At 50.9% G+C, this 8,372-nt stretch overlaps 1 protein-coding gene across 4 annotated transcripts in view; it reads right to left on the minus strand.

The window, feature by feature from the left end:
* Window positions 1-7,950, minus strand: part of ARHGEF1 (Rho guanine nucleotide exchange factor (GEF) 1) — a 38,463-nt gene extending 30,513 nt beyond the window's left edge. For all 4 annotated transcript variants that reach the window (XM_015290027.4, XM_040704372.2, XM_004942920.5 and 1 more), the window contains exon 1: window positions 7,840-7,950. The gene's annotated coding sequence lies outside the window, so the exon portion shown is untranslated. The remainder of the gene's footprint in view (window positions 1-7,839) is intronic.
* Between the last annotated feature and the right edge of the window lie 422 nt (window positions 7,951-8,372).

Consider the following 8,372-nt stretch of genomic DNA (forward strand, 5'->3'; position numbering starts at 1 on the left):
GCGGCTAAGGGTCCATGGGACACTGGCCCAGTCTCCCTAAGGTGCTGATGTATGCCAGCTTCTCGCTGTGCCTCAGTTTTCCCACCTAGTGCTATTTTCCAGTCTTCCAAAAGTGCTTTCCTAAGCTGTTGCCCAGTATCTCTGAAGAAATTGGTAACAGCAGCTCCTCACTGTTAGGGGGTCAGTGTGAGCAGCTGTTGGCAGATAGGGACACAGGATAGTGCTGTAGGCAAAGGAAAACAGACACAGATAGAAAATGGATGCTTTGAGATGCTACAGACAAGTAATACACAGCAATGTTTGAAAACAAGTGCTGCAAGATGGAGATAACAGAGGCAGGACCAGACCTACTCAGATAAACCTGAAGCTTCCATGCAGCTACCACAGGCATACCAACATACACTCAATGAAGATGAGGCTCAACTGTCTTGATGTTAATTGCCTGGCTGCTCTAATTGGATATGGGCTTCTAAGCCCTAAAGTAAGCTATGTGAAAAGACAAACCAGTACTTACCTCTCATCTCCTTTACCATGGCTTGCCCAGTGCTGCATAGTCAGCACACGTTCCTGTGCATTAGAGCTGTCCATGGAGCTGATGGTTATTTTGCACCTGAAGTTACTGTTCAGATTCTCTGAATTGAGGCAAAGCTACTCTGGCCTGAGCTCAGTTCCTGCTCCAGGGAATGCCCCCAGGCACCAATAACCATCATCAGGAATCAGATAATAACCACTGAACTGCTGCAAACTCAGCAGTGCAATGACTGCACTGAGATACCCAATGGCCTGTGATGATACGACACTGGCATCACTCATTCAGTGCAGTGTTCTCCTGGACTTGGTGAGGGACACACCGGTCTCACATGGCAGTAACATCTGAAGGACCAGTTATTACAAACAGTGTTTTGAACCAGAAGATGATGAGCACAGCTTCCTAAAACGGCACCAAGTCCTGACACACTGGGTCCCCTGCTGCCATGCCAAGGGGCTGGCACAGAACGGGATGCAGTGCCGCAGTCAGACTCCTCCTTCCACTCACAGCACAAGGGTACCTCCCTTTATCCTTCGGCTCTCTACTATCCAGGATGGTACAGAAAACATTCCCTCTTCTGAGCATCACACACCCCCAAGTTAATCTGGTGCAGCCCATCAACCAAGCCTGTCACGCAAGGACCAAAGCTGGCCACTGCCTTGCAAAGGGCTTCCCAGGAAGCTGTGTGTTGGAAGAACTACTCTGGAGGACACCCGCCTGCAGCTCTCCTCCCACCTTGCAACATGATGATAATTCCCCTCAGTGAGGCTCACTCTTCTGTGCACCAGGAGCAGGCTCATCTCCATCAAACCACAAACCTTCACACAGAGTAAATGGAGCAGAAAGGGAGCTGGACTGTTGTATTTAAAGAAACACTGTTACAGACCTGATTTTATCCTTAGTTACCAATGTAAATAACCCAACCAGAAGCAAGCAGAAGTACCTGACTTTGGCTACTGCCAGAACAAGGAGGACACTGCACAAAGCTACCAAGGGACACTACAATGAAACTGGCAACTTGTTTGAACAATTAATCACATCACAAGGCAAGATGAATCAATAATATGCATCGAGCTGGGAAAGTTAATCTGCATCCAGAGCATCATAACAAATTAAAAGGAAATAAAATCAGTACAACTCCACTGGCTCTCATTACTTTCACAGTGGAGAGTAATTAAAATCCATAGGCCAAATTCAATGCTGGAAGAACTCTTCTGAAGCTGGAGGCACTGTTCAAGGGCACTGCTTTTTCCCACTGCTAACTGTGTGTTTCAAACAGCAACAGGGTAAGCAGGGAACCACATTAGAAGTGAGGCACCCTGCTCCTTGCCCTTCCTCATGTGGAGTCATGTTGCCCAGGCTGCCTTGGTGCCTGATGGGTCTGAACCTCAAAAGCTCCAAGCACCGGATGACAAGGCCTTCCCAAGCCATTGCACATCCAGTATTCATCAGCCCTAACCCCCCCGTCCTGCCTCTTCTCTGCTCCCACTGAGCTGCACTGTCTCATCCCCGCTACTGAGCATAGCCTCTCCTGCTACACTCTCTCTTCCTTGCTACAAAAATTCATTTCCCCACCACAGAGCAGGGAGCTTCTTCCTAAGCCATCTGGTACAAAACAAAACAAAAAAACCAAACAAACAAAAAAAAAGAAGCTACACACTAATGCACACTGAGCTGTTGTAAGCATGGAAGGGACAGCTGATGTGGCTGCAGGCTATGCGAGTGTCTGTGGCTGTTTCTGGGCAGGCCTACCTGTCTTGTAGATTTGCTTCATGCTACTGCTAGAGCAATGAAAAGCCTGAGGTAAGCACTGACAGCCAGGATAGGTGTTGCAGGGTTGTTACTCCCCTATTTGCATGTGACCAGAAATAGCACAGTACTGCATAGGAGCAATGACTGTGACCCTTGGAGACATCACTGTATGGCAATTAGGTGAGACAGAACCTGGAAAAAAGGGCAGAAGATCTCTGAAAGATGTGACAGGCTGTGGAAGCACTGTCATATTAACACACCTGGTTCTGAGAGCCTGGAGTGGGATGTCAGTCCTTCCCAGCCCCGAGACTCAAACAAAGAAGCTATGCATCCTAACCTTCAAAAGCTTATCAGCTCGGGATTGCTTATCAGCAAGGGAAGCTTCCATGGCTTACTCCTTCCTCTTCCAGAAACAGATTTGCTTTTCTTCCTTTCACCTGTGACTCTGGCTGCTGTTTGCTCTCAATGATGCTCTCAGAGCTTTCAGTGAAGCTGTGCTAACAACTTGTGAGGTCTCCCCATTGCAAGGATGGCTTCTCCAAGCACAAGGCACTGATTTCCAAAACCACGTCGCACCCTCCAGGTAGGTAGAGGGCTGCCACACTGTGGCTCACAGACAAGTTATCTTACACTGCAGAAACCTGAACCCTGATTGCCCACAGAGAACAAAGCTGTTTCAACAGCTGCGGTAGAAAATGGGGCACATGAGTGCAAAACAGTTAAGTACCACAAACCAGGCCTCCTGAGGGAGCGCTGCAAGATCTTCTGTAGTTGAGAGGCCCCCATTCAGTTCAGGCCTGAGGTTTTTCCAGGTTAAACTACCACAGCAGTGAAACTGTATTGATCCTTTACAAGAAGCAGTCTCCTACAGCAAAGAGGAATATGATCTTGCACAGCTGCAGTACTATATGTAACAGATTAAAACAAAAACTTGGTTAACTACAAATGGGACTCTAGGTAATATGAAATCTCCTGTCTGTAGCAGCATGCAGTGCTATCAGGCAACTAGTTTGAATTTAGCTTAGGTTCTCTGACCTGGTATGGCCAACAGAAAAAAAAATTACAGTATGCCCAAGGATAGAGATGCCCTTGTCCTGTCCAAAGAATCTTCTCTCTGCCTTACTCAAGAGGGAATTCTGAGCACTTCAGCTGTCCATTCATATGTATTTAGTGTAGAGAAACACCAAGATCAAGGAGTCTCTTGGCACTGTCCACTCAGCACTGCTTCTTACTGCATACTTGCTCCAAAGCTACCTCCTCTGCATCTTCTGATCTGAGCTGAGAATGATTTTGGAAAGGGAAAGCTTGTCAGTTGCTCCAAGCACCTAACAGATACTGCCTGTGGAAGGCTCTGTGCTCCCGACCGCCCGATGGGGGAACTGAAAGCCCCTGTTTACCTCCCTGGCTTGAAAGGTATTCCAGAAGAGATCACAGCTGTCTGCTCCCACAAACAGACAGGAAGGCCACACCACTACACGTGACAGGACTACCTCAGCATGGTGCTGATCAGCTTCACCAGGCACTGATTCCCTGCTAGTCCAGAGGATTCTACTTCAATTCAGCATCGGCTGCCATTGCTACTGTCTGCCCACGTCACGCTTCAAATTGCTGCTTTCTCTCTTGATCTCTGTGCAAGGTAGGTTTCCTAAGCAAGGTCCTCAAGACAAGCAAGGACTCAATTAGAGGAATGGTAGGCGAGTTGTCCTTGAGACAACTTTGAGTCAGCAGATAAATCTGTCACAGCAGCTCTGCCTACCTAACACCTATCACTTCTGTGCTCAGTCTGAACAGAACTGCCTCTCCTCACATCTGATGGTCCTTTACTCCCTTCTTCCTGTGGGAACAAGCTCCCATGAGTCCAGCAGTGCACTGACAGTCTTGTGATTCATGCACTTGTGGTGAAAGCCACTATCACCTTTCAGTCACTGAGTGCCTCCCTCGCCATGCCTCCAGAAACAGTCAGACTGCTCCCTCACAAACAAATGAGCTCTGACAGGATGCTGCCATCACTGATCTCAGCTGCCGGGCTGCACAGCATCCAACTGGAACAGCTCTGGGACTGCATCTACAACCAGTATGGCGTCTGGCTGCTCCTGCAGGCACTAACAAAGAAGCAAGAGTGTAAACTGTCACTGGCATCTGCTGAAGCTTCATATCTCAAAGGAAAAATTATTTTTGCTTACATGTATCTTTAAGCATTTCAACAGCAGTGGAGGCAAGGGTGTAACACTCTCTCTAGCTAACAGCACTTGCAAAATACAAAGACATGATCAGTTCATAAGAACATACTGCTGCTTTTTGGCTTCCTGTGTAGCAGAGGGGATTGAGATGCATTTCAAAAGCATCTTTAGTTCCTTCTTGGAAAGAAAGAAGTCTTTACAGATGCCACTTAATTCCCAATTAGGTTATTTCTAGAAGATGAGGGGATTCTAAGAAAGTCCACAGAGGTCCCCGAGTTGCTCCATGGCTTAACAAACAACTTAAGATGGTTGAGATTTTTTTTTCCCTTTTCCCCTTGTGCTTCACCTTGAAGCAGCTGTTTGCAAAGCCAAAGAACTCCTCTTCCCCTCAGCATATTTAATACAGCCTTGGCAAAGGAACTGCACTCTGTCATCTTATGAATATGGGAATTGCTTAATTCTCCAGCTATTCTCATTACCTCATCCCGAGGGTCTCAGCTTTCCATAGCTAATTCCTGAAATCATAGACTTTCCCCTGTCCTTGCTGTCCTTGAGTAGCAAATCGCAGCTCCTCACATAACCAATGCTGGTGTCTGCTGCAGGAACACAGCTTATCCCAGGGCCCTCCCTGAGAAGGGAGGACTCGGTGGACGAGGTGACTGATCCCAGCTCTCTGGGACAGTTCCCAGAGCTGCTCACTTTTTGTTGCTGTAAAGGGGGCTTGAAAACACCCAGCACTGCAGCGTGCTGCAGTGGCTCAGGACTGGCTGAATGGCTCTGAAAGCTGGGAGCAGTAAAACACAATCTGCTAGCAGCAGAGGAGAATCCTTTCCTCTGTTCCCAAAAGCCGCCAAGCTCCCTGCCTCCTTACCCCTCCTGCGAGTCCCACAGTGCCTCCCACCTGTCATTCCACTGCCCACCTCATCACATACCTTCTCAGTCCACCTTCCTTCTCTCCATCCATGCATCTGTTTTGTGTTCCCTCATTATTTCTCCTAGGATCACTGATGCTGCCAGCCTTCTCCACCCTCCCTAGACTCAAAGCGAAAGATGTTCCTGTGCTGCAAGGTGCTAATGGCTGCCAGGAACCAGCTGTTAGGGCCGCTGTGAACTGCCAAGCAGATGGAAGCTGAGCTCATTATGAAGCAGGGACTGTGAAACTCACAGAAACTCTGGCCAGAGGAGCCTAGTTTATTCCAAGAGACAAATGGGTGCATCCTTTGCATGCCATCGTGTGACAGGTGAGCAGGACAGCCACTAAGCTGCAGACAGCTTTACAGCCCTGGCTAAAGAACTGCATGCTAAGCCTTCTCATCTCACAAACACCCATGAGTGCTGCTGCCAAGCTGCTCTGGACAAATAGAACATGCTCATGCACTGCAGTGGCAGCTGGGGAAAACCTAATGCTGGTCTCAAGGGACAGATTCCTGCAGGGCACAGGCAGGCAGGGGCTCTTATCAGAGGCAAGGACATATCTACTGCAGCACAGGTTACTGAGCCCAGACTGTGGCAAGGTAGAAAGAAACACAAGTTCTTCCTGTTTCTTTTGTGATACAAGATATATACATATATATATATATATATATATTTTTTTTTTGCCTGGAGTTTACCAAAATGGTAACTGCATCAACGCTAAATAAAAAATGGATTTCATCTTCTAGAAGCTCATTCTTCATTGTTCAAAACTAGCCCTTATGGAAGCAGCAGAAGGAATCACCTTGGAAGACCATGGTTTTGTAACCAGAACTTCCCTTCCAATTAGTCACATTATAGGGCTGTAAATACAATAGTTCCATCAATAGTATGGAACAGTCATGCTACATTTGTATTAACATAAATGAGTGCTAATGTGCCATAGAGCTAATCTGATATGACAGTAATTGGCCGATGCCCAGCAATGGAGGCCTGAAGCTATACTCACTCCCTCTTCTCTGCAAGAACCGTCCCTCCAAAACACCAGAAAGGAAACAAAGTGTGACACCACATTGTGTCTGCCAGTGGGAAGCAATGCCTCTTGGTACTGCAGCACTGCAGTGCTTGGCCTCTTGTTTCTCCGGGGTGTTTGTTGCGAGAGTAGAACCTGATCTTCTACAAAGTTAAATACTGAGAAATAAGGGTTTCCAGAATATCTTAGAAGACTCAGTCTGCCCAGAGCTCTGCAAATGCCAGGTGGAACGCAATCTCAAACACTGCCCATCTCCTGTCAGGGCCACAAAACCAAGTGGACAGGTTCTAAAAAGCAGGCTGGCATCTTTTAGGCTAGGGCCATTTTGCTATTGGAAGTATGCCCTCCAGTGCAAGGTTAGTCTTTTCAAAGAGAGACCCTCTCTCTTCCACGAGAGAGGCTGACAAAACCACAGCAGATAGATACGTGGCCTTTCTGCATTTCCCCCATCAGCACAATTTGCTGTCTGATCATACAGTGCCTTGTCCAACACTGAGCCTATTCCATGGCACCAAGGTTCTACACCCGCACACACCAACCAACAACCACAGACCCATGTCAATCAGACACCATTCTTCCCATGCTGAAGACACACAGACCTTGGCAAAAACATCTCAAAGCACAGCCTGGCAGAGCCCAGAACAGCTCTAGGAACAGCTGGTGAGGATAAGAGATGACTTTATTACAAGAGGTGCAGGAGAGTACCTCCGCCAGAAGCCTGAGGAGCTGTGAGATCCTCGTTTAGGTTCCGGATGCAACTTAAATCTTTGACTTAAATCTTTTTAGGTCTCCGATCTGCTCCTCCACCTGTGACAAGGGGACGGGAAAAGCAGCACAACCTCTGGGCAGGGCTCCGGGTCTCCATTGCCGTCTACGGAGCATTGTGAGCGCCGTGAAGGAAAGCAGCCGTTCCCGACCCCGGCCTTGCCCTAACACCTGCACACAGCTCTTCCTGGCGCCCTTCAGTGCCACAGCGATGAGGGAACGCAACAGTGCAGGCGCGCAGAGCGGCGCTTTGCTGCAGCGCAAATAGAGATGGGAGCAGCGGGCGCCTAGATCTGCCCCGGGGAATTCCTTCACACCCGCTCGGATCCGAGAAGCGCCCCGGCAAACAGCTCAGCTATCAGCGTGGCAACGCGCACCCCGGAGTTGAAAGCGTTCCGAATCACACGGAAACGGCTTGGGAGATGCCCGCGGCATCCCGCAGAGCCCCGTTCGGCCGCTCGCGACGCGCACGCCCGGCACACCGCGGTCCAGCGGCACACGCACAAAGGCCCCGGGAGGCGCGCACCTGCTCCGGCCCCGCACGGCCGGCGGCCTCCGGCTGAGAGCCCGCGCGCCGACGAGGGAGGGGAGCGGCCGTCCGCCTTTGTTGCGGCCCCGCCATCGCCCGCGCCCCGGGGAGAACGCGGCCCTCCCGCTGCCGTACCCACCTGCAGAGCCCGCGCGCGGCGCCTCCCCTCTCGCCTTTGTTGTGCATGCCCGGCAGCGCCGAGCCCGGCTCGCGCCGCCGCCGCCCGCCCCTCAGCGCCGTGCCGGGCCCCGGCTTAGCCCGTCGCCACGGCAACGCGGGCGCGCGGCACCGCGTGCGGCGCAGGGGTCGGGTAACGGCCGCCGCGCAACGGCCCCGCCCGCCGCGCGCCCCTGGGAGAGGGAGGGGCGGGGCCGCGGCTGAGGGGGGAAGCGCGTGGGGGCGCGGCGGGTGGCCGCGCGCGGTCGGGGTGTGAGGCGGCCCGAGCTGAGAGCCTTCGCTCTACGCACCGAGTGCGTTCTCGTGGGTGTCCTGACTGACCGAACGCCTCAGAAATCCCCGATACTTCATCGCAGGTTGCGTGGTCCTTCATCGCGGCTTCGCGGAGCTGAGGGGTAATGGCTCCGTACCAGCCCGCAGCATCCTCACATGGCCCTGTGCGTGATGGCTGGTCTCGCTCGGACCCTTGGAGCGGCCTGCAGAGTAGAGCCAAGG

This window comes from Gallus gallus, chromosome 7 (assembly GCF_016699485.2).
Source record: "Gallus gallus isolate bGalGal1 chromosome 7, bGalGal1.mat.broiler.GRCg7b, whole genome shotgun sequence".
Classification (NCBI taxonomy): domain Eukaryota; kingdom Metazoa; phylum Chordata; class Aves; order Galliformes; family Phasianidae; genus Gallus; species Gallus gallus.